This window comes from Mustela nivalis (assembly GCF_964662115.1).
Source record: "Mustela nivalis genome assembly, chromosome: 6".
Lineage (NCBI taxonomy): Eukaryota > Metazoa > Chordata > Mammalia > Carnivora > Mustelidae > Mustela > Mustela nivalis.
In genome coordinates this window covers 18621841-18647041 of record NC_139025.1, presented here as the reverse complement: position 1 = coordinate 18647041, position 25201 = coordinate 18621841, and the positions used below count along the sequence as shown (strand labels likewise).

The window sequence follows — 25201 nt, the reverse complement described above, 5'->3', positions numbered from 1 at the left end:
CTTGATACCCACAGCACTGCGGGCTTTTAAGTCAGAAACGACTGACCTCTCTAAGCTTTTATTTTTCTCATCTATAACGTGAAGACATTGCAACCTGCCTCATGACCGTATCAGGAGGATCTGAACTGTACAAGTGTAGCCCAGGCACAGTACATGTGTGAAGCAGCCCCCCAGTGACCTAGAGGTTCATTCTCACTGCTACCCCAGGGCTACTGCAGAACAAGAAGCATTCACGTGGGCCAGGCAGTCCTGGAACAGGGTAAGTCCTCCAAAGCTGTGCTCTGAAACTTAAAAGCCTGGTTTAAGCTAATGCCATGTGGCTATGAACAATAAAGCTAATATCCAAACATGGCTCTTTTGCCCCAAGTCTATAGCTCAGCCAAAAGTCAGCTCAGAACCGTTGGACAATCCTGAAATCTGGGAGCACCTCGTCCCAGGCCCTTCTGCTCTATTCCTGCCCCAACACTCTCGCTCAGTTTCCAGCTGCCCAAATCAGAGTCACATACAGGAGGAACAATCACCAAGGCAGAAGAGCCCCCTTTTTGCCGGCTCAGGCGGGATCCCCTAGTAAACCTTCTGCCTTCATTTCAAGGAACAGAAACAAAAAGCATCCTATTGACTTGAAGGCATAAAGCAAATTAATTCTCCAAACACAGTCCAGAGCCTCTAATAGCCCAGCAAGGGTCAGCTAAATATGATCAGAAACCAGCAAAGCAATTCCGAAGGCATCAGATCCCTGAGGAAATGATGATGTTGCCAAGGCACCTATCAATCAAAGCTGATCCTGCGGTCACCGTGCATGTACACACTGCCAGAGGAATGAAAAAGTCTCAAATCCATAAGCATGAACTCAGGTTCCTGCACCTCGGGCTCTGCCTGGGAAGCCACAAGGCCCTTCAGGAGTATTCTGTAGGAAGCACCAACCCTCGGGCTTCCCCAAAACACTCTTAGCTCACTCTTTTCTCTGAAGAATGACAAAAATCGCGGAACAATGTTGACAGATGAAGATAGCTCTGTCCTTTGTAGGTACCCCCTTGCTCTGCCTTTCTTCCTCCCTGCCTGTGTGCCAGGATGAGTCACAGGCACCCACGTGGACCCTATTCTGGCCTGGGCTCAGTGATTCCGCCTGGTGGCTTCTGCTGAGAGAGGAGAGCCGTATCAGCCAGGCAGTGCCCTTCTTGCTCCTCACTCTGCCAAAGCCAGGGACTTCTCCATCCCACCTCTTGGAGTTCTGCTCCTACTACAGAGGTCAACAAGCCACCCTTCTGCTCTAATATGCCCCATGCGCCCCCGGACTCACACACTCAAGTCCTAACATCTTTGTCTACTGTCCCGCGGTTACCAGCACCCACTCCAGCCCCCACCCATGGTGAAGCAGCGACATAGTTGTGGTGGGCCACCTCGACCTGGATTGAGAGCCGTCCTGTCACAACTGGTTCAGAGAGGGGCACATGACCCAAGCCGGCCCAACAAAAGGAAGCCCAAGACTTTTGTTCAATGGCTAGGGAAGAGAAGTTCTTTCTCACTTGTAAGTGTGAAGTGTGCCCACGTGAGCTCTAGAGCCCCAGAGCTGTTTAATCCCATGGGCAGAGTCAGCCTGAGGCCCCGACAATATTAGGTGCCCCTAGAGTGAACCACAGCTGAGGTTCTCTAAACCCTGAGTTGCATAAACTCCACCCCCCAGAGTTCCCACTATATTAAGCCCAATTGAGTTGGGATTCCCATAATGGAGAGTGTCCTAACTGAAACATTTACCGTTTCAGGTTCTTCAAAAATGAACCAGAACATACATCTCCAGCCCCATCTCTCACTTAGCCGTCTACCTACGGGCTATAAAAGATCCTTCTCATGTGTTCGGAGGATGAATCCCTCATTTTCTTTCCTTTCCTTATGTGGTTTCCTCGGCCTGTCATCCTTAGTCTTTCTTCTCCGTCTACAGATGCCATTCTTCAAATTCTACCTTCTCAGTGAAACCTTTCTCATACTCCTTTTCCTGGCAGGAAGTAATCCTCCCTTCCGTGAAAACCCACATGGTTCCATCTATCCCAGATCTAGGCCTTCTGCTGTGATCGCATACATTCACAACGCCCTTCACTAGAAGACGTCAACCATTACCCTCTTCTCTGTCCCTAGCTCCAGGCACAAGACCCCACCCCCTCCCCAGGCAAAGGAAGGACATTTGCAAAATTGAGGTTGTGGAAGCCTGCACCAGCCAGCTTGTAGTGTTGGCCTTCCAGAGGTCATTCCTCTCTCACCCTGTACCTCCCAAGCCTCCACAGAACCAGTGTTCATCTGGGAGATGATGACGTGGGGTACACTGTGGACAGGAATGGGGTAGGAGATCAGTAAAGGATCAACAAATCAGACCTGTGTTGCAAACCTCCTTTATACACAGTATCCAAACGCAAGCAAGGTCCCTGGAATCCCTCCATCCAGCCTGCGTGGGCTTCCTCTGTACCAGTCCTATCAAATCCGCCACAACCACTCTCATGAAACTCTCCCTAGATCAGTCCCCAAGGCCCACCTTCAGCTCTGTCATCAACCACCTGTGTGTCCTTGGGTAAGTCACTGCCCTGCTCCTGGCCCCCATCTCTACCATGAGGAAGGTGAACCAGCCATGCGCTAAGGTTCCACCCACCCTTTGGGCTGCTAGGGTTCTGTTTAGGAGAATAGAACCTCTCCTTTCCAAACCCTTCATTGGGAGAAATCCCAGATTCTAACAGTAAATAAGGGCCAGGGTTTTTGCCACCCTTCAAACCCTCTTCTGTCCCTTCCTCATGGGTAAAGGGACACATTTTCTGCCAAGGAGCCTAACATGGTGCCTGCCTTAGGCGGCAAGGAGACAGAGACTCAACAATTCTTCCTTAAGACAGAAGATCTAAGACACCAAAACTTGCCAACTGCCTCACTACACCCAAAAAATCTAAATCTGGAAGCTCCACGGCATGAGAGGATTCTGTGAGAAGTGCTCAAGCGATGTCTTAAAGTGAAAAATCAAGCTAGTTTGAGAGCTTCCAAAATGGGATGCTCGTGCCTGGCACAGAGTGGGTCCTCAATTAGTGTTAATTAAATGAGCAAATGGACTTTAAAAACAAAAGAGCACACCCTGGATTGTGGATGCTTAGAAATGAAGCGAGAAAGACGCATACCAAAATTTTCCCGCTAGTTATTTCTGGAAGGGAGGCTTACTGGTGATTTTTTATTTTGGTTTTTGGTATTTTCTAAATGTCCTATAACAAACATACATTATTCTGTAATAAGAAAATAATTAAGTCACTTTTATAAGGAGTTGAATCTAAAATAATAATAATAATAATAATAACCACACACATAGAAAAAAATAGACTCCACAACCCACACACTAGCCAACCTTCTTACCTCCCACACATTCCACCCCTTCTCAGAGAAAGCGTCCCTGCCTTCTCGTTTCTGTATCGATTCCAGGAATCTGGGACGGCCCTTAAGTGTGAGCCTCATCAGAGTCAGAGCCCAGGACTGGAGCAGCCCCCTCCACTCCAAGACTGGAGAAAAGCAGATGAGAAGCTGGCCTGCCCACTTCTGACATCCCCCGCTTGCCAGAAGCACCCCGCCAACCCCAGACGAGGCAGAGAGCAGGGCACAGAGAGGCCTCCGTCTCATGGGGTGCTCGTCTGCACGCAGAGTCTCTCACCTGTTGGTCAGGTCAGAAAGGAGATTGAAGACATGAAATCCCGTGTCCTGGCAAGCTTTGTAGGAATTTAATATTTCACCAGTGCCATAAGCAGGCATCTCTTCTCGCACATCTTCTTGCCTCTCCCTCGTGACTCAAGACCAAGTCCGTGACCTGAGTCTCTATACTTCTTCCTACCTACCTTCCCTCACATCTGCTCAGTGCAGATCAGCTCAGGGTGGGCCGGAGGACCCCACAATGCAAGGGTAGAGGAGACCTCAGGTGAACACAGGGTGGGCGTTAAGGGAGGCACCAATGGAGGAAGAGGGGAGAACTACAGGTGACCACCATCTACTAATTAGACGGGGCTGAAGGTGGGGGAGACGGGGTCAGAGGGCAAGCATTCCCTATGGGCTTGGGACCCAAAAGACCTAGAAGGCTGGCCTGATGGCTCTTGCCAGAGGGAAGAGAAGTAGAGACTGCTCGTGACACAGAGGGGCAGCCATGTCCCAGAGAGAGAAGTCCTTTGCTCGCCCTTTCCCCGCAAGCAGGCCTGTGGGTTCTGGGGGGAATCGCCCTGTCACCCACTCTTTCTGACTAGCGTCGCCCAACAGGTGAGATCCGAGCAGCTTAGACGGGGCAGAGAGCAGAGGGCCCACGGTCTGTGAACTTAACCTCTCAAAGCCTTGGGGTCCTCACCTGCAGTTGGGGATAAGAATTTCTACTTGTCTTAGTTACTGTGGTGATTCAGTGACATAATTCTGGTCAAGCATTTTGCACAATGCTTGGGCATCTAGAGCTCCAGATGTGGCCAGAGTTATCAGCATTTTCTTAACTTTTCTGGTCTTTCCTCATGAGGACCTCATCGTTCAGCTCTCAGAACAAGCACCCAGGTCTTCTCACTCTGAGGGAGGATGTTCGGCAGTGGGGGTGGGGAGGGGCGATGGTCAGACAAACCTGTTGTCATCCCAGCCTGGGCACTTCTCTGGGCCTCAGTTTCTTCATCTGCATCAAGACCTGGATAATGAGAGTACCCCCCTTCCAAGACTAAGTGTGAAGAATTAAGTGACGGGATACAGGTGTCGCCCTTACAATAGGGCCCATCTATAGCGAGCGCTCAATCGAGGTTAGCTCTCATTTCCTCTCATTTCCTCCAGACCGTCATTCTGCTTAAGGCTCCATAATGCTCAGAGCCCCCCATACTTTTCCTTCCGAGCCCTCCTCATAATTAATAAATACCTATTTCTTCTTGTTGTTTAATATTTGCCCCTCCACCCAAGTCTAAACTCCATCAGGGATCAACCAAGTGTTTCTCTTGATTGTGGCCGGATCCCCAGCACCTGGTACAGTGCCTGGACACAGTAGGTATTTAATAAGTATCTGTTGGATGAATAACTGCGTGTACAGAGGATAGAATATTAGCGTTGGCGTGGATGATCACCAAGGTCCCTTCCAGCTCTAAGAGTCTCTGACTATTCTCCATTTTTTGACAGCTTTGGAAGAAAAGTATAAAATGAGCCCCAGAGAAGCTGTTTCACTGATCCCCGGGGAAGGCTCAGGATGGTAGCTGCTGACAGACTTCCAAACACTCAAGTTGTGCAGAGATTTACTCTGATTTTTTTTTAAACCTGAGGAGGGAGCCTGCTGAATTTCCAGCTTAGGATCATCCTCTTCTCCCATGGGGCTGCTGCACCCAGGGCCCTAAACACAGCTCTGCACTGGGGAGTGGGGACCCCAGGCAGGTGACAGGCCTTCCCATGTCAGTGGTGGACAGCCAGCCCTGAGCAACAAAGGCCAAATCTCATCAAGCAACAGGCAACCACAGCAGGGCCTGTCCTTACCTATCTGTCCTCCAAAGAGAGAGGCCTTCACAAGGACTGGCATGGAACACAGGAGGCTCTGAGGCTTCCCCCATGTGGCATGACTTCACCCGGCCACAGAAAGTACTTGCCTTGAATGCAGATTCCTGGGCCCCACCCCGGACCTAACGCAGATGTGCAGTGGGCCTGAGACCATGCATTTTGTAAAAGCTCCCCAGATGTTTCGATGCATACCAAAGTCTGAAAGATGCTATTCTAAATGAAAAGGAAACTGATCACAATAAGCCCTGCCCCCGCCGGGTCCTGGGTGTCAATGATCAATGACTTCTGCAATTGCCAACACCCTCTTTGTCCAGAGGCGGTTCTGAACCACTGGTTTGCAAGCCTGATGGAATCACCCAGGCGGCTTTAAAATATACTGATGCCAGTGTCTTACCCCTAAATATTCTGATGTAATTCATATGAGGCGCAACACAGGTTTGGGATTTCATATGGTGATTCCAATATGCAGTAAAGTTTGAGAACTACTGCTCTAACTCGAGCCTCACCCACCAGCTCACCATGCAGGCTCCAAGCACCACGAGCACCACAGCCTCTGCCCAACGAGACACTTGGCCTGAGCTGCCACGGGCCGAGAAAGGAAGGAATAGTTGGGTGGGTCACACAGCAAGGCCCCGGATACTTCTGGGGCACATGATCTGGTCAGAGCATCTATCCTGAAAGCCCCATGTGTTTACCGCAGTTATAGGTGACTTGCTGAGCGGCACTGTGTCCTCGGTGTGTGAGAGACAACAGAGCACAGCTGCAAAGGTTCCCAGAATCCTCTTTACTAACGGGACCTCAGCTTTTATCTCAGCACCATTCACCAACTCTGCAGCCTTCCACACATTCATCGCTCCAAGCCTCACTTTCCTCATCTGTAAAATGGGAATAACATTCCCTGGCACTTCATCTCCGCTGCCTCACAATGTACGCCCAAGGCACTTAATGCGGCTGCTGTTGCCTAGTAATGGCTCAGTCCGCTGGAACCACCAACAAAGTATCAAATGGACCAGTTTGTTGCTATCAGATGCTTCACTCCTTTTTCTTCTTTCTTTTTTTTTTTTCTCTTCACGGGAGCTTGGACCCTTGGTAGCCATTCTGCCGACCTCAGATACTTTCTGCTCCTCTGGGCCCCCCTTCCTCACCATGCTTTGCCAGTTCTTTGCTCTTGAATTTTCCACTTAACTTGTCTGAGACTCAGTTTCCTTCTCTCCGAAGTGGGGGCATAAAAGCACTAACCCCACATTTATCGAAAAAACTGGTGAGCTAGCTGCCCTGCACAGAGTGCTGGCAAGAGCCCCCTGCACGAGGCAGGAGGCAGCTCAACAAAGCGAAGAGGCCGGAGTATGTGAGACAGAATCCTTTCTCCTCCTTGAACTGAGACTTGGCAAAGAGCGCTCTCTATCTGCTCAGGCAGCCTGTGGGTAGAAAAGACGCCTCCTGAAGGCTCATGGGGAGATGGGAATTCCAAATTTGGAGCCAGGGGGAGAGGCAGCCCCGGCTCCCCTCAGCCCCCTGGGGCAAGGCTGCCGAATGCTGACTCCAGCTTGGGGCCCCTCTTACCAGCTCCCCATCCTCCTCACTCCATTTAGCTCTAGCAATCCAATTCCCTTTCCTCCACCCGGAAATCGATGTTTAATTAACACATTATTGGAAAAATAAACACAGTCTTCAATGGGACCGCAATGAAGCTACTTGCAGCTCAGCTTGGGGGCCTCGGACCCTCCCCTCAGTCAGAAAAATGCTCTTCCCTTCCTTCCCTCTCGACCAAGAGAAAGTTCTTCCTTTCTCCGTGGAGTCCTCCAGCCTGCAGAATCCATGTTCTTCCCTCTGTGTAGTTCCCTCCTTGGCTCTAGACAGCGAGACCTTCCCATCGCTTCTTACCCTTGACCTGATGACGTGGACACAGAGAGGAGAGGCGGGACTCGGGGTCAGCACACCTATCATTATTCCACGTCACCTTCTTCTGGATGCCCCTAGCCTCCACCTGTGAAGCTGTGGATAAGCGCACCTGCCCCCAACCCCTGTGCTCCAGACCAGAACCAGCACTCCTCCAGTGCGGGGTCTGCAGCTGTCTGCCCAGGCTGACTAGGATGGTGAACCCCACGTGCCCCATCAAGCCCCCATCCAAGAGCTGATCTGAAGCCCTCCCCCTTCCTCGTTCCCATTTTAGATGCTCTAACTGCTGCCCCCAGCACGAATCCTAGAGTCAGACTCAAGGTCTCTTACTTCTCACTGTCCAAGCTTAGGCAAGCTTTTTAACCCCAGCGGTCTCCTTGTCAGACAAATGAGAATGCCACCTATCTAAAGGAAATGTGACAGAACACCATGCTTTGCTAACAGCAGGTGCTAGATGACAGTCCATCCCCCAGACTTTCCCACTGAGGTCCAGACCCTACTGCAGGGGACCATGGGGAGTGAAGGCTCATCAAGGATCAGGGCCATGGAATAAAGCAAGAGGTCAATACACTACAGGTTCTCTGACTTCGGCCAACTTGTCACCATCCCAAACAACCTAAACTCCTTTTTCTGACAAGGTTCCTGAAGCAAGGAGGAAGGTAACAGACACCACAGGGAACATAGCTTCCAAGTGCCATCAAAAAGGCAATCAGCAAGCAGTGCCATTGCAAGGCCAGCACTGGCCTCTCCCTAAGCCTAAAGTGCCTCTGACTGGCAGCAACATCTTTAGCATGTCCCGGACTTGGGGATCAGACTCCCCGGGAAGTGGGTCAGTGCTCAGAATAAGGTTCCCTGACTTGGGGAACAAGAGGACAGGCCCATAGAAGTGGTGTGACACAGCAGTTAAGACCAAAGGCTTCAGAGCCAGGCCCACTGAGTCTGAATCCTGATTTCGCATTCCTACCTGCAGGACCTTGGACATATTATTTAACCTCTTTAGGCTTGGCAGTGGGGGATGGGGAGTGTAATACAGAAATGATAACAGCACCTACCTCATAGGGTAGATAATGTGTGTCAGGGGCTTAGCATAGTATCTGGTACACAGTGAGACTTAAATGTTGGCTAGTGGTAGCGTAGTAAGACTCTTAAAGTTAGTAGTAAGGGTGATGTTGATAGTAAAACTAGTCAAAAGATTCAGGTCTTCAACCTTTAAAAATGGGGACAAGTTGAAGTATCTCTGGGGAAAGGTTCTACTCCCAGTCACTTCCTCTCTAAAACTGGATTTCCCTCCCTTGTGTTCCCCTTTCCTCTCTCTACCCATGAACAGAAAGTGGGTGATGCCATCTCAAAGAAAGATGTCTATATGTTTTATCATCTAAACCAGGACACTTTTGAGAGTTAATAATTACACCAGGACAAAGGCCTAGATGGGAACTGTCTCTGCAAAGCAGGGCATCTGGTTACCCCATCTCAAGGTCGCACAGAAACAGCTTCACGCCCTGTCTCAAGGTCCAGGCACAAGGTAACTCTTCCCTGGTTCTCAGAATCCACTTTACTCTGGCCTCCGTTCCCCCACTGCATGGACCCCCTCAACACACACACACACACACACACACACACACACACACACACACAAACATACGCACAATTGGCTAGCATATCTAACCCCTATCTAATTCAAGGTCAAGGTCAACCCTAGGGGTGGAGCAGAAGGCCTTGATAAGGGCCCTTTACCCACATTTCATGCTAGCATGCTCCCCAGCTAGCCTCTGGACACAGAAATGAAATACACGGAGGCTAATATCTGAACCCATGTCTCCCTTTCTTGAAAAACAAAGGCTAAGCCAGTCTAGGTAAAGCACACAAGTTCCCAGGTCATCAGGATCCAGAGACCAGCTGCTTGGACTTCTGAATGGAGCCCCTGCTGCCTCTAAGAGTAGTCTTAATGGACAGGGCTACATGGGCTTGAAAACCTCAAGTATGCAACTGCGGTATCTTCCTCCAGCCCATTCAGAGGTTGACCTTGACCAGCACTCAGTGACTCCAGTGACCTTGGAGTAAAGGCCACCAGTCTTTCTCCAGTATCTGTCTACTCTGCAAAAGTCAAATCTACTCCCTTTTAAGGCACACCTACCCCACCCACCTCACCAAGACCCACTCCTCTGATGGCAGAAGGAGGAGAAATAAGAGGGGTGCTCAGGCAGCCACCAGAACAATACCCTTTGAAAAGGGCACACATCCCACAAGGCAGCATGAGGGTGTGGAGAGGGCACTACCCAGGCAGCCAGGAAACCTGGATTCCAGCTTTGTCTCTGGATCAGATCTGGCCTATGGCTTTGGACAAGCCACTTAATTTCTCTACACCTCAGTTTTCTCATCTGCATTTGAGGGCACTAAATGAGATGATGGCTCATCTACCTTTTATCTCCAACAATGTAACATCGGGATCATGAACTTGGGCTCTAGAAAAGGACAGATCTGTGTTCAGATGCTTGATTTGCAAGTTTACTAATTTACTTTGGGTTAGTCTAAGCCTCAATCTCCTCTTCTGTTCAAGGCAGATAATAAGAATACACTACAGTGTGCTGTTTGGAGAATTAAATGAGACAATGAATGTTTACTAAAAAAAAAAAAAATCTTGGGGCACCAGGGTGGCTCAGTGGGTTAAAGCCTCTGCCTTTAGCTCAGTTCACGATCCCAGGGTCCTGGGATCGAGCCCCGCATCAGGCTCTCTGCTCAGCAGGGAGCCTGCTTCCTCCTCTCTCTGCCTGCTCTCTGCCCACTTGTGATCTCTGTCTGTCAAATAAATAAATAAAATCTTTAAAAAAAAAAAAAAAACTTGGTGCAGAACTTGGTAAAAAAAAATAAAATCCTCAAAAATGGAAGCTATATCACTACTATTACTAATACCACTGTAATGATAATGACTAATATTACAGGGATTGTGAAGGAGGCAGAGTTCCTCTGAGTCAGCCATGGAGAGACCTTTCTCAGTCAGAAAGTTTCACACTTTCCAACCCCTCCAGTACATCTGGGACTTACAGGGAGGGATAAGACAGCCAGAGGCAAAGTTCAACCTCCCCAGACGACAAGTCCAAGGTGTTAGAGAAGAAAAGAGAACCCCAACATCAAACCCACATGGTTCTTTCCTTCAATCAACAAATATTTGCTGAGCACCAACTATGTGGCTGGAAGTGTCCTAGACACTGGGAACACTGCAATGACCAAAAACAAAGTTCCCGAGCTCCGGGAGCCTGCATTCTCGAGGAGACAAGAACATCTTCACACTTCAATATATAATACAGTATCAGGTAGGGATTGGAATTAAAGGCAGGATAGCAGGCTGGAAAGTGGCCAGCAGCGGGGTCAGAGGGCTACTTAAGAAATCCAGTCCGGATAGTCCTCTCTGAGCAGGTATCATTTGCACAGGAACCTTCAGGAAGATGCTGGGAGCAGGTCCCACACAGAGCCCCTGCAGGAGCCAAGTTCTGCCACCTGTGGCTGGCCCAGCAGCAGGGCCTCACTTAGTCCACGGCAGAGTCAGCCGGGCTAGACCTCAAGGATCAGAGCCGGCTCAGCCATTTCCCCCTGCAGGTGCGTGTTTGGGGGAGACCAGGTCTGATCACAGTGGGTGGACTGTCCTACCAAGCAGGTGTATTTGTAGGGGACAAGCTTTGGAAGGGACTCTTCTACTTCTGCAAGTCCCCCATCCACACACCAGGGTCATGTAAGGAGAAGGAATCAGGAATCCCAAGAATATTCTCTTCTCGGTGTTTGGCACAAAAATTTGCCCCTGAGGCATCCAACTCCCTATTTCTCCCCTTTCTCTGGCAATGACGTAACCCTTTCTCCCTAACTCCTCAAGGTCAGCCCTGGGAAGGGAGGGGGACGTCAGAAACAGAGGACAATCAGCATTTTGCTCTGAGGATTTTTTTTTCTTTCAGGCAAAATGTTTGCCAATTTCATTTATAACTGCATAAAGAGGGACACACCTTTAGCCAAAGGAGACGGAAAATGGCGTCTGGTAGTTAAGGCAGCTGAGCCCTGAGCACTGGAGCACTAGGGCTCGGCTGTTTTCCCGGCCCAGGGCGATCTCAGCTCCTGGAGGGGCTGTAGCCTCCACCAAGGCCCAGCTGCCCAAGGGTGGCCAGGGCCAGGAGGGCAGGGCCGTGCTCCCAGCTCTGCCTGGGGCTCCGGAGGTAGCAGGGGAAACCCTCAATTTCGCCCACCTCTCCCCCTTCAGTCTGCACCCGCCCACCAGTCATCCACGAGCACCCCCGCCCACAGCCTGGCTTAGGGACATGGGGACCTCACAGCGATGCTTCCGCTGGAGACCCGAGTGGTTTCTCCCCCTCCACCCTCTTCCCAGCTACCCTGAACACTCCATTGCCCTCTGTCTCAACACCCCCGCTTTTTGCCCTCCCCTCCCCAAGGGGAATTCAGCTTCCCATCCCCGGCACCCCCGCACCTCCCCAGAGCCCCGCACCTCTCCAGAGCCCCGCGCACGGCCACAGCCAACAATCACACTCCGGCGACACAAACAGGCAAGCAGCCTCCTGCGTGACCCGCACACATGGTGTTGACACTCCCATGTGGTCCAACTGGAGGTACACCGGTGTTTGACAGAACACAAACACCCCTCCAGCCCCCTCCTAAAAGGCAACACAAAGGCCACCAAGAATTTCAAGACCAGACAACACTGGACATCAGAGCGAGAGCCGGGTAGGACAAAGACATCAGTCCATCGTCGCAAGGAACGACGACAACTCTGGGACATTCTGCAGTGCCCTCTGGCTTGACACAGCCCACTGAGCAGAGCTGTGTGTGCTGGTGTGTGTGAGAGAGCATACATATGTGTGGGGGTGGGGGCGGTGTCTATGTCTACTGTCCAGGCAGCAAATCCCCCCCAAGAGGTAACCCAGTCCAGACTCTGCTTTCCCTGTAACCTTCCTCCAATGTGCCGCAAATGCATATTACACGGATGGTTAAATTGGATCATTATCACTGGGTGCTTATTTGGCAAAAAAAAAAAAAAAAAAAAAAAATCATTAATGTCATCTACCCCCACTCCAATCCCCTTCTCAAGAAGTCCCCTCCCCCAAAGACTCTCCAACATGCTAATCCCATGAACTGCGACACACCACAGCTTTCGGGAAAGAATAATGGCGAGGAGAAAGGAGACAGCGGTGTGGGGAGAAGACGCGGATAGCGTTACTGCATTGCCCGTATGAAGATGGGTGGAAAGGAGCCATGGTGGAGGTAGGGGCGGGGAGAGCCACGGAGGGGAATGAAACCAAACGAAATCAAGTCCTTGGTCGCCTGTGTCCGTGCGAGAGTGTGTGTGTGCAAGAGCGTGTGCAAGTACGTGTGTAGATGTGCCGACTTAGCCCTCCTATCAGAAGGCTGCATCCGTGTGGTATGTAGGAAAGGCCATCGCACCACTGTTGTGTTGCAAAAAAAAAAAAAAAGAAAGAAAGAAAAGAAAAAAGAGCCGCAGAGCCATCAGAATCAGAATTTTCTCATGGAGATGGAAAGAGCTAGGGGAAAGGGGGAGGGGGCCACGGGGTCGGGGAGAGCAGTGTGTGGCAACAGAAGGCAAGAGCATGGTGGAACTGGGGGAGGATTGAGGGGGGAATTGGTGGTGGGGTGGAAAACACCGGATGAGCACCTGAGACACAAACACACACAATGCCCAAGCGCCAAGCCCACTGCTCCACCGCTCATCTAAGACTGACAACCCGTCCCCCATCTCCCGCTGCCTCCCTGTGCCCCCAAAGCTAGTGCGGGTGGATTTCTCTATCTCAGTTTTGCAGCAGTGGGCTAATTACAACCAAGCCCCCTTACCAAATTAACCCCTCCCCTCCCGCTCTTTTCTCTCTAAAAGGCCAATTGAAGAATAATGTGTTTTTAGAGATAATGGATTTTTTTTTTTCCCAAGGAGCGAGAGAAAGGGGGATGCAAGACAGAAATTCTGCAAACCGGTGACTTCCGACCTCACCTCCGTCTCCCCTTATGTCCCCATTTGCTGTAGCATCGCATCTACCATTTCCCAACCGTCCCCTTGTCCCCCACCACCCAAAAGAAAAGACCTTCCTACCATGCACATCGACAAACACACCAACCGCCACCCAATCTCAGTAGCCGATCTCAAAACCCCAAGCATCAATTCACCTCGATACATTCTTTCCCTTATATAAGCAGCAAATCATCAACATATTCAGTAGAAACGCAGCATTAAAAAGAAATTAACCAAAAAAAAAAGAGGCCAGACCCCCATCAAACCCCCAATAATTAATAACAGGAAGCTACCAGAGAAGCAAAGAGATCGTTGTCTCTCAAAATCTAGAATCCCTTTGATTTCTGGCCCCCTCGTCTTAAGAAGCAATTTTTAAAATCATTATTTCACTAGAAAGGGCCGGAAAGCTCCAGAAAAGGGCATTCGCACAGTCCGGTTGTTTAAAAAAAAAAATTAACCCAGCCCTGTTGCTCACTTTAATAGCGAACTTCCAGCGTCCAGCCTTTTCCCCCTCTTCCAGAAGGAAGACTGGCTCGCAGGATGAACCCCAGGCTGCAGAAAACGGGCCAAGAGCCCTTGCTCTCGACTCCCCAACCAAAAAAATAAAAAATAAATAAAAAATTAAAAAAAATCAAACAATAGGAATATCTCTGCACAACCAGCACCCGTCTGAAATATCGTTTGCCCCAATATCACATAGGCAGATTAAGCTAGAAGATTAAAAAAAAAAAAAAATTCCAGCCTTGCTATGTCTCTCTCCCCTCTCTCCCTCCGCCACGTACCCAGTAGCCCTTAGGTAAACTTGCCCATCATAACCAGCGGGACCATTTTAACTGGAAAGGCGACGCAGAAGCCCTTGAACGATGAAGGAGGCTCTGCCCCACAAAAGCAAATTCATAAAGGGCTAGCTCTTCGGGTTCGCCAGACCTAACCTCCAGGTGCCCCCAGATAGACTATCCCGGGGAACAGAGTCACCCAGTGCGCTGGGAGTTCAAATTTCCATTGGAACCTTCATCACAAAGGCAAACGGTCATCTGACCCCTGAAACGACACTGTCCTCCAGGTGTGACAAGGAGTGCCCCTCTTACTCCCAGGGCCAACCACAGGACCCAGGGCAGAGAAAGAATTAAGAATGTTGTGGAGGATTGGACCGGTAAAAGAAAACTATCTCCCCAAGCGGGAATGACCGGAGGAAGCGGGGAGAGGACAGCTCCTAACCTCCCGCTTCTCCTAGGTGGTCTGTGTCTTGCTGTATCCTAGCCTAGTTGTTCAATGATCTCTGACCTTTGCATTTAAAAAAAAAAATTTTTTTTTTAAGTAATGATCAGGGGAAATGATCTATCTTATTTGGAGCCCAATAAGAGTTAGCAAAAATATAATTTCCTCACTGCATGGTGCTATTTCTACATCCAGACCAAAAGAGAAGGCATTTAATGGAAGAAATTTATTATTATTTTTTTTTAACAAGTAATCACAGGGTAAGTCACCTGCAAAGCAGCCGAGCCCATAGGTTGGTATTACATCACTGGCCTAGGAAGGGATGGGGGTGGGGGGGAGGACAGATTATTTTTCCCTTGTCATCAGGATGATGTTTCTAAAGCAGTTAAGTTTCATGGTTAAAAAAGAGAGAGGGAAAGAGCCAAAACTCTGGGTATAACACAATGCCTTGAAGAAAAAAAAATACATCGAACCAGCCTTTAAGGTCACTGAGAGCTTGTAAAACCCACAGTGCTTACACAGAGTGGAAGTTTTCAGGCAAGCCTGCTACTAAATCATTAATATAAACAAATGGAAGGCAGAGAAGGAAGATTCCCTTGTAACAGATCCAAAGAGGAGCGCACACGCGCGCGCGCGCACACACACACACACACACACACACAAACACTCCCTTTTCACCTTCTCTGATTATGCCCACCTTCACAACAAGATAGCAGGAGTCCAACCTGAATCTTCAGACTCAAGAACCACCTCCTCGCACCCCTTCTAAAAAAAAAAAAAAAAAAAACTCACACACACACACACACACACACACCTCAATTCCTCAACAGCTAGGGAAATCCCTGTTTCAATTCAATTTTGTCTTATGATCCTCAAAGTGTCTTTTTTCCTTCTCATTTGAACCAGTCCTTTCCCCAGAAAAAAAAAAAAAAAATATATATATATATATATATATATGTATATATATATAATTAGAGGGAAAGTAGCTACAAAATGTCAAAAAACTATCTGCCCAAATGAAGTGATGGGCATACATCATTTCAGACTAATAATCCAAACAAATAGGAGAAAGACTTAAAAAACAAAAAAAAAATTACATCCTCTGACTTTTCCAACATCTGGAACGTGGAGACTCAACTTCCAGGAGCAACTGAAGGAAAAGAAAGGCAGTTGAAAAGCCATTCCCATGGTCAGCCGAGGCTCTCGGATCCAGCATCCAAAAAAAAATCTAGGTTGGTCGCTCCCAACTGAAAACTTCTACCCTCTCAGGAGCAACCTCTTCCCAGAATGAACAAGAACCTTGAGTTGTTTCACACCCTGCCTGCCTGCCTTTCCCCCCAAACCTTACCTTTCCAGTTGAACAGAAGATTTGGGATCTGTTTGTTTGTTTGATGTTTAGTCAACTGACTTTGCTGGGTATGTTTCCTCTTTGGGAAGGTTCAAATTCCAGAATCTTTCTCTCTCCTTTTCCTTTTCTCTCTCTCTGGGAGGGAGTGGCGGGGAAGAAGGGAGGGGGGGTGTCGGAGGTGTGAAAAGCAGGTCCGCGGTGGCTCGAGAGAGGCTGGCGGCTCCGAGAGAGGGGAGGACACGCTCGCCTCTCCCTCTCGGGGAGTTGCATGCAAGAGGCGATGTGTAGGGCTGAGCTCGGAGCCTGAGACTGCCGGGGAGCCCAGGAATTTCACGCACTCCAGAGCCGGCCCCTCCCTCTCCCACACAGACCCCGGCATTTAAAGAGACAGCCAGGCTGCCTGGCTCAGGGCTTCACCTCTTCCCTGACTGTTTTGCAAACAGCTGTGAAGATATCGTCAGGGAGGAAAACTGGTGCAGCCCCCTGTGACTAAGAGGCAGTGTCGGGAGCTCAGTCCTCTTCCGACCCCAGCCTGAGGAAGGTTCTTTACCAGAACCGGAGCGGACACTGAAATAAAGACAAGATTCTCATTTATAGCTTCAGCAGACTAAGCCACATGCTGAAGATACATGTGTCTCACGGCAGCCAGGAAGTGGAGAGGAGCCTGACCTAGAAGTGTGCCTCAGTTTCTCTAAGTAGCCACTTCTTGTGAAATCAGGGCAATCCTTGAGCATCTGGTAGAGGCTAGGGCTGTAACTAGGGCACAAAGTCATTCCTTCAACCAGCATTTTAAACACTTGCTTAGGATGAGGCCGAGTGCAAGGGCTGGGGACAGGAAAATGAACGTTGGCAAACTGGGCTTCCCATCCAAGGGCAGTTAGCTACAAAGGCAGGTGGAGGCATCGCCAACCCTATCCACAGGGGCTTCGAGCTAAGAGAGACAGAGGCAGTGTTCTAGTGCTGTGCTGGGTCGGGGCGTGGCTCCATTCTGTGGCTCGCACCCTGAGCTCAGGGCCTACGTATTTCCATTGCACCCCTAAACCCTTGCAAATTCATTGCCCATTTTCCTGAACCGGTCCATGTCTGTGGAAACATTTCCCCATTCGAGCCTAAACAAGAGATGACAGTCGGTGGCACCAAACACAAGGTTTTGTTCAGCATCAGGCCCTAGTGCCTCACCAGGGAAATAAGCCCCACCCCCTTTCTTCTCCAACCTCCCCGTCCTAAGGGCTCCATGGCACATCCTTCCTCTGGCCAGTGCCAATGGCAGGAATATCCCTGAACAACTGTTGAGCACGTACCCATGTACTCACAGGGGTCAGCTCCTTCGGTCCACGGACACGGGTGCTCTTTGACCGTGGTCTGTCTTACAGTTGAGGAAAGCAAAGCTTTAGGGAGGCTATCCAAGGCTACACAGCCAGAAATAACCAGAATAAACTTGAACTCTGACTCCAGAGCCTGCCTGCTCAGCCACAGTGCTCCCTCACCTCCCTTCTATGGAGGGTAGTTCTTAAGTTTCTGCTCATTCCTGGATATTCTTCTAGCCATCGCAGCACTGACCCAACCCAGGAAACTTGGATACCACGTGCCCCAAGCATTGTGCTAACCGGAAACAAGATGAGTACGACAAGTTCCCGGCCCCCAAGAAGCCCACGCTGTATTGGTGGAAGACAAAGTATGTTCCCATAAAGCAAAGGAACAACAACAATTGTAAAGCAACATAAGGGAAGCTGTACGGGACTGTCAAGAAGTAAGTGATGAATTCTGATTTGGAAATGGGGGATATTAAGGTAAGCGTGGTGGGCTAAATTGGCATGTGGGCTGGACTTGAACATACACGTGCAAACCAACATTCCTCGCCGCCTTTCCAGTCTGTTTTACCTTTTAGATCATCGTCTTATTTTTTTATGTTTCTTTGGGTCCCCCATCTTCAAACACCACTATGGTACTCGGCACCCAATAGGAATATAAACACATACTTTGGTGGATTAATGTCATGCATAACACATCACCTTCTGCCAGTTTATGCCAGACCTGAACAGCCCTTGCCAGCTGATGGGTATCTTCTTTACCCGGCCTTTCTTGAAGTCCATGTACCTTATTTGTTCTCAGAATGCAGAAGGGAAATTCAAAGAACCCAGTGCATGGGGTGGGGCAAGCTGTCTGGAGCCCCAGGGGGAAGAAGCATTTAAAGAAACTACCAAAGGGCGCCTGGGTGGCTCGGTGGGTTGAGCTGCTGCCTTTGGCTCGGGTCATGATCTCGGGGTCCTGGGATTGAGTCCCGCATCAGGCTCTCTACTCGGCGGGGAGCCTTGCTTCCTCCTCTCTCTCTCTGCCTGCCTACTTGTGATCTCTCTCTGCCTACTTGTCATCTCTCTCTGTCAAATAAATAAATAAAATATTAAAAAAAAAAAAAGAAACTACCATGATCCAGGAGGATGTTGGGAACAACTCACTGCACCCTCACTTTGGGAAACAGCAGGAAGAGACTTAAGGGACCCACGGGGAAGTGAGGGCACAAGCCCAAAGGAATAGCCTGATGGCTCATGGCCCTGAGATGTCCCATCAGACTCCTTCCACAAACACCAGCCTCAGAAAGTCATCCTCTAGAGAAGTCTACTGCACATCTACAGGACAACGAGAGGTTAGGACACGTACCTGGATTCCAATCCCAATTTAGCCACCTACGTTCCATAGGAACTTAAGTAGTTTTCTTTTCCCTCTCCCAGTCTTATCATCTTCCCCTACAAAACTGACAGAACACCTGTACTTAGCTTCATAGAACTGCTGTGAGAATTAATGATAAAATAACTCCCAGAACACCCACCCCACAGAAGAGCCAAACAAGTATCTGCTATTTCGACCCAAAGGTCTGCCTTTGCCCCTGCATGGGATTATTAACTTTGGACTGCCCCCTATAGTTAGCATTCTCTTATTTCATCATTTCACTTTTAATATGTTAACTTTGAATATCGCTGTAGTTACTCTCATTTACTTGCTTTTAGCCCTTTGCTTTCTAACCTTGTGTACTTTGAATATATTTGTTAGTATCGTATCATTTCATTTCATTTAGTAGTTTCTTGGGCTTAAGTGTTATTTACCTTTCAATTACTCTGGTGTACTCTTTTAGTCTGCCTTTTATCATGAAATCTCTAGGCTCATTTTGTTCATTCCTCCACAGCATTTTAGCTGCCTACACTTGGCTCATTTTCAGTGATCAGCATCCCCCCGTTAGCTCCAGATTTATGAGGACGGATAGGTACAAAAGAGCAGAGAAAGACAACATCAAAGACAATAAGCCTTGCAGACATGTAATACAACCATAAGCATAAAACAGTATCAAGTGTTTGCCTAAATGACGGTGCCATGTCAGCAATGGTACTGATTATTTTGAATGGGAGGACTCAGGGGGTGCCTCGGTGGCTCAGTGGGTTAAAGCCTCTGCCTTCGACTCAGGTCATGATCCCAGTGTCCTAGGATCGAGCCCCACATCGGGCTCTCTGCTCAGAGGGGAACCTGCTTCCTCCTCTCTCTCTGCCTGCCTCTCTGCCTACTTGTGATCTCTGTCAAATAAATAAATAAAAATCCTTAAAAAGAAAGAAAGAAAGAAAGAAAGAAAGAAAGAAAGAAAGAAAGAAAGAAAGAAAGAAAGGAAGGGAGGGAGGGAGGACTCAGTAGGGACAACTGAAGGCCTCTGAGATGGTCTTTCTCTGCTCACACCTCTCACCACAAATCATAAATTCACAATCAGAAGCCATTAGGTTAGAAGGTCCCCTGGTGGGAAGGAAGCCTATATTCCTTTCCCTGGCCTCTGTGGCTTCTGCCTTTACTCAGTTCAGAGGGAGAACAAAATGAGACAGGGACTGTTTCAGCTTTTCTCAAATGTTCCGGACTGGCACTTACAGGATGGTGCAAGGAAAAATTTCATTGCCAATCAAAAGAACGTGTTGTCTGTGGCATCCTCAAAAAAAATCAGGTTAATGTAATGATGATAATAACCGTAATAAAACCACTGCTACCACAAGTTACCCTGCTGGCCCTCTACTTGGTAGCCTTGAGGTTAAGATCCCAATGCTCCACCGAGAGGACATCTGCATTCAAATCCCAGGTCTGTCATTTGCTGGCTAGGAGACCTTGGCCAAGTTACTAACATTCCAAGCCTCAGTTTTCTCATCTGTAAAATGGGAATCATACCATACTCAACCATTTCCCATGATAATTATATCAAAAGCCCATCTATAATAGTAAATGGCACATGGAAAGTCCACAACAAAGAGTACCAGTTATCACTACCAGAGTGGAATTTTAAATATTTAATATCTGAAATACTACAAGCAACAACCAATCAGCCTGGACACTGGTCGGAAGCAACTGGTTTGACTCTACCAGGGCAAACCAACTATCATTCCTGATCCTTAGTATTATTACTACCTGCCAGACATGAAAGCAAGCACTTGGCATGTGCTAATGCATTATCTCATTTAATCTTCCACAGTAAGTTGGCTTTATATTATTTATTGAAATATATGCAATTGCATATCTGGGGGGTGGTGTGGGTAGAGGGAGAAAGAATCCTAAGTAGACTCCACACTCAACATGGAGCCCAACACAGGGCCCAGTCTCATAACACTGGTGAGATCATGACTTGAGCTGAAATCAAGAGTCAGATGCTTAACCAACTGAGCCACCCAGGAACCCCTATGCAAAATTGTATATTTATTATATATATATATATATATATATATATATATATATATATATATATCCATAAAATCAGGGTTATAGATAGACCTAACACATACATTCCTGGTGCCCTAATGATTCTTTTTTATGAATTTCAGGGATTTGCTTTGGCTGGGAGTATTAAAACTTCATTATATAGCTTCTTTCTTTTACTTACAGATTCTTTCAATAATCTTGGGAATAATGATAATGGTCAACAGTCTTAGTTTCTTCATCCATTAAATGGGTACACATACTTTCCTTTCTTTCTGAGTTTTCACTGCTCTACCCCCAAGCAATCCTGGAAATATCAAAGGTTTCTCAAGCCAAGACCAAATCACTAGAAATTGGACATTAAATAGTTCTGCTAATCCCTGGCCAGCACTTCAGTCAAGATAAGTTCTCAGGTCCTCACATATCTTGCTCCTGAGCAGATTTCAAATTCAAGTTCAAATGCTATTGGCTCAAAGCAGTTTGCCCAACTGTCCCTACTAATATCCCTTGTGCTCTTCTTTTCCCTCTCCCCTCAAGAGCTGTGCTGCATTGCTGGCCTACTAGAATTTATTTGACTTTCTGTCACCTACGTGACAATGTTTCCAGTGTTATTAATAAGTGACTGCTTATTAATTAGTATTATTAGACATGCACCATGCAGTGCAGACAGTACCACAGAGGGACCTGGCATCTTCAAGAAGAGGATTTTTGAAGAAAGATTTGTCCCTGCAGCCCAGTTAGAGGACACAGGGCTGGCAGTGAGTCCTGGGGAGCCAACAGCAGAACACCCCAAATTCTGAAAGCTGTGCACCTAATCCAGGCCACTTGTGCTCTGACACAGGATGGAAGGAGAGCAAGTGAATGCAAGATTTGCAGGCATGTGATAGCATAAGCCCACCGGGGGAGCCTGGGTGGATTAGCACCCATGGAGTGGTTCATGAGGCTGCAGGAAAGGCCAGCTCCAGGAATGGCCAAATGTCTCCAACTCTCAGATCCAATGGGGAGCTCTCTACCCTCATTTTCCTTTTCTGCCTATCTTATGGAAAGAAAATGTACTCCCCAGCCAGTAGAAACCTCTCTGCCATCTCCATGAATTCAGGCAGGCTTTCGCCAGCTGAGAGGAAAAACAGCCCTCGGGACAGGACTCCTGACTCCAGCCTCAGGGAGACCCAGGCTAGGACGTGGAATGGCATCCCCGCGGCTGTGTCCTTGTCCCTGAGCACTCCGCGAGCCTAGTGATGACCGAAGATCTCTCCAAAAACTTTACAAGAGAAAGACTGAGAAGGAAATTATTTCCTCTCACTCTGGTCATTTTCAGAGCAATTCTAGAATTTCCTGCTTGGGGATCAAATTTTAACATGGTCCAGGTATATCTGGTGAATTAATAAGTTTGAATGTTTAAGTGACAAGAGAGTTACTTATTAACACGTGATAACTGCTTTCCCCCAAAATCATCATTTTCTGCACTTCTGATGGAAGTTCTCATCTGTGTTCCACTTCATTGCTCCCCCAGAGAGGTAAGAGCAGACAGGGTTGGCACAGCCACTTTCAGATCGAGGGCTGAGAGGACAGTACTGCACCTCAGGGAGAAGCAGCATAGTGTGGTGGCAAAGGGCATGAACCCTGGCTCTAGCCTGCATGGGCTGGTGTCCTGCTCTCCCCCATGCAAGCTTTGGGACCTTGGGCAAGTCGCCTGACCACTCCCCCCCCCCTCCCGCTGTCTGTTACCCCTTCTGTACAATGGAGATTGTGATAGGACCTCCGTCACAGGGGTGTTACAACAATTAAACGAGGTGATAGTTTTAAAAGTACCCAAATAATGGGGGTCACAGGAGAAAGGCTATGTAAGTGTTTGTTAAATAAGAGAAATAAAACTCCCCATCAGCACTACTCCCAGGAGGCCCGTGATGATAATAATGGCAGCGGTAATGGGCGGGCTCTGGACTGCGTCAGGATCAGGGACAGAAATGTTAAGCCTGCCCTCGTTCCTGGCAACCTCAAGCTTGTGCAGGTTCAACCAGATCCAGTTCCCTGGGCCTCCCCACTGCCCCGTCGCCCCTCTCTCTCCCTCTGCTGGGCAACCCTCGCACCTACCCCTTTACACTGCAAAGCTAGCTCAGCTGCAGGTGCAGGCAGGAAAGACAGCATCAGCAGGGATGAAGCCGCGGCGTCCAAAGCACGCCTCATCTCCATCCCCATCCCCAGCAACCATTCTCTCGGACCCACGCACTAGGACTATTTTTAAATGATATACTTTTGCCCGGTTGTTGGGGGAGGGGGTGGGGTGGGGAGGAGAGAAGAAAGAAACACCCTCCCTAGGATTCAAGCTGAAGATGGAATGATTGCCAAATGCTAACAGCTTTTCGAACAGGACGCAGTTAAAAATATGTCTGAAATGGTTTTAACTCAAACTCAAAAAATAGCTTAACTGACTGGAGAGCCATAGGCAGTGGGGGTGGGGAAGCAGAAGGGGAAGAGGGATTCCCTCGGGAGGGGCCACAGCAAACCTCATCACTGGGACACAGGAGAGATGCCGGATTTATTTTCCCACATGAATAATACCTTTTGAAAACACACACCAGATCTCCGGGGAAAGTAGTGACACCAGGAAGCTTGTTGCTGCTCTGTACGCAGAGAGATGCTCCTGATAAGGCCCCAGCAGGCAGCGAGGCTTCCTGGATCCTCACTGCTCTCAGTGCTCAGGGCACCAGGATTACCTCCAAGCAGTTTGCAGTGCAGATTTCTGGCCTCTACCCTCACCCCCAGTAAACCTGCTGAGTCAGAAGCTGCACCTTAACATGACGCCCAGGTGAGTCAAAATCTTAGGTGTGTAGGTACTATTCTAGACTCTACCATGACACCTCAACCCTAAAAGGACTAGACACAAAATATTTCTCCCCATTTGACGTATGAGGAAATGGACACGAGGAGGGATTCATCTAAGGTCACCAGCAGGATCAAGTCTAACAGTACCATCCAGAGTCTCAGGGCTTGAAGGCCCAAACAAGGCTTCATCATCAAACCTGTGATGCCTTCTTTCCAGGGGGCAAAGGACTTGGATCATAAAACAATCACTTAAAGCAATGTTTTGCCAAATATGCTCAGTTGGTCATTATTCCTGCCAAATAACTCTGTGAAAAGGAGCTCTACAGTTAAATATATTTAGAAAATTCCTAAAGCACATTAATATGTTTAAGTCTGTGAGAAGTCCTATAGAAAACAAACTTGCTTAAACTTTTTTAATCCAGTGTTTACCAAAATTATTTTACCACAAAACCCTCTGTTCCCCCACAGAAGATCTAGTAACATGAAAAAGATCATGTTCTGAGAAATACCTGTTGGGATTCACCACCATTTACCACTTAATGACATGCTCAACCAGTCTTCAGGAAAGCATAATATTTCATAATGTTTCTTAAAGGTCAAAAATGCCATTACTCAATCTGTGATTGATTACTTCCTGCAACGGGGAGGTCACTACCTTACAGAGCAGCCCAACTCCTCATTGGACGACTCCAATATTTACAAACATTACCTTAAGCTAAAATCCTCCTTCTTGCAACATCTTGAGATAAAACAATTGCTTAAATTCTGTCTTCACCACCATTGTGCAGAGGGAATTAATCACTGTTTCTCACAATTGTCCCTTGTACACAACTCTAGTGATAATAGACTAATAACTCTACTCTGTCCTCTACAGTCCAGACCTTCAACTATTCCCCAGAATCATGGAATTTTAGAGCTTAACAGTATTTTAAGTATTACCTAACCCAACCTTTTTCTTTTACAAATGAGAAACACATGTCTAAGAATAGTCAAATTACTTGCCCAAGGTCAAACAGACAGTGGAAACTTTAACCTGGGGTTTGGGATTTGAATATAGCAGGGTTCTTACGTTCTTTCCTTGGTAGGAGAGCTTTCTTTCCTCACCAGAAATTCCTAGATGCTTGAAGTTCATGTCTAACATCCAAGGCCTATCATGAAGAAACTTATAGTCTCCAACATCCTTCTTCCTGATATCCCTATCAGATGTCACATTGGGGGCCAGATGAGTCACAGAGCTCACCCAGCGTGGGGAATTGTGTTCCAGACTCTCCCCCATCCTGGAGTGGCCGAGCTGGGACTGTTCTTCACCCCACGCTGCCTCCTCGCCACCACTGCCATCTGCACCCTCCTTCTCAAGGATCACCATCTGTTTTCCTGATACCACTCAGCCGCCCCCAACACTTTGCTCAGTCTCCTAACCCACTGCTTAAGCCACTCTCCCTGCAACTTATAATTTCCCTTTCCACGGTCCATCCACTCCATCTTCCCCTCCCAGCCCACAACTTCAAGAGTTTACATGTTTGTAATCTCCTGCTTTCTTGCTCACTCCCATGCCAAGCCCCCACTAACCTAGAAATTCCTACAGAGCCTATTGCTTGGGCTAAGATTGTGCAACTGTACTAGGCATGCCTGCTGAATAAATAAGTGAGGCTCTTTCTTTCTGTTCC

General features: G+C 48.3%; 1 protein-coding gene across 33 annotated transcripts in view; it reads right to left on the bottom strand.

The window, feature by feature from the left end:
* Positions 1-16303, bottom strand: part of NRXN3 (neurexin 3) — a 1557595-nt gene extending 1541292 nt beyond the window's left edge. For 29 of the 33 annotated variants that reach the window (XR_014313528.1, XR_014313529.1, XM_082737604.1 and 26 more), the window contains exon 1: positions 15993-16303. The gene's annotated coding sequence lies outside the window, so the exon portion shown is untranslated. Of the gene's footprint in view, positions 1-11896; positions 11914-13507; positions 13541-13901; positions 13970-14208; positions 14268-15992 lie in introns of those variants that run through there. The other 4 variants (XM_082737618.1, XM_082737609.1, XM_082737628.1 and 1 more) reach the window with 4 other exon arrangements.
* Between the last annotated feature and the right edge of the window lie 8898 nt (positions 16304-25201).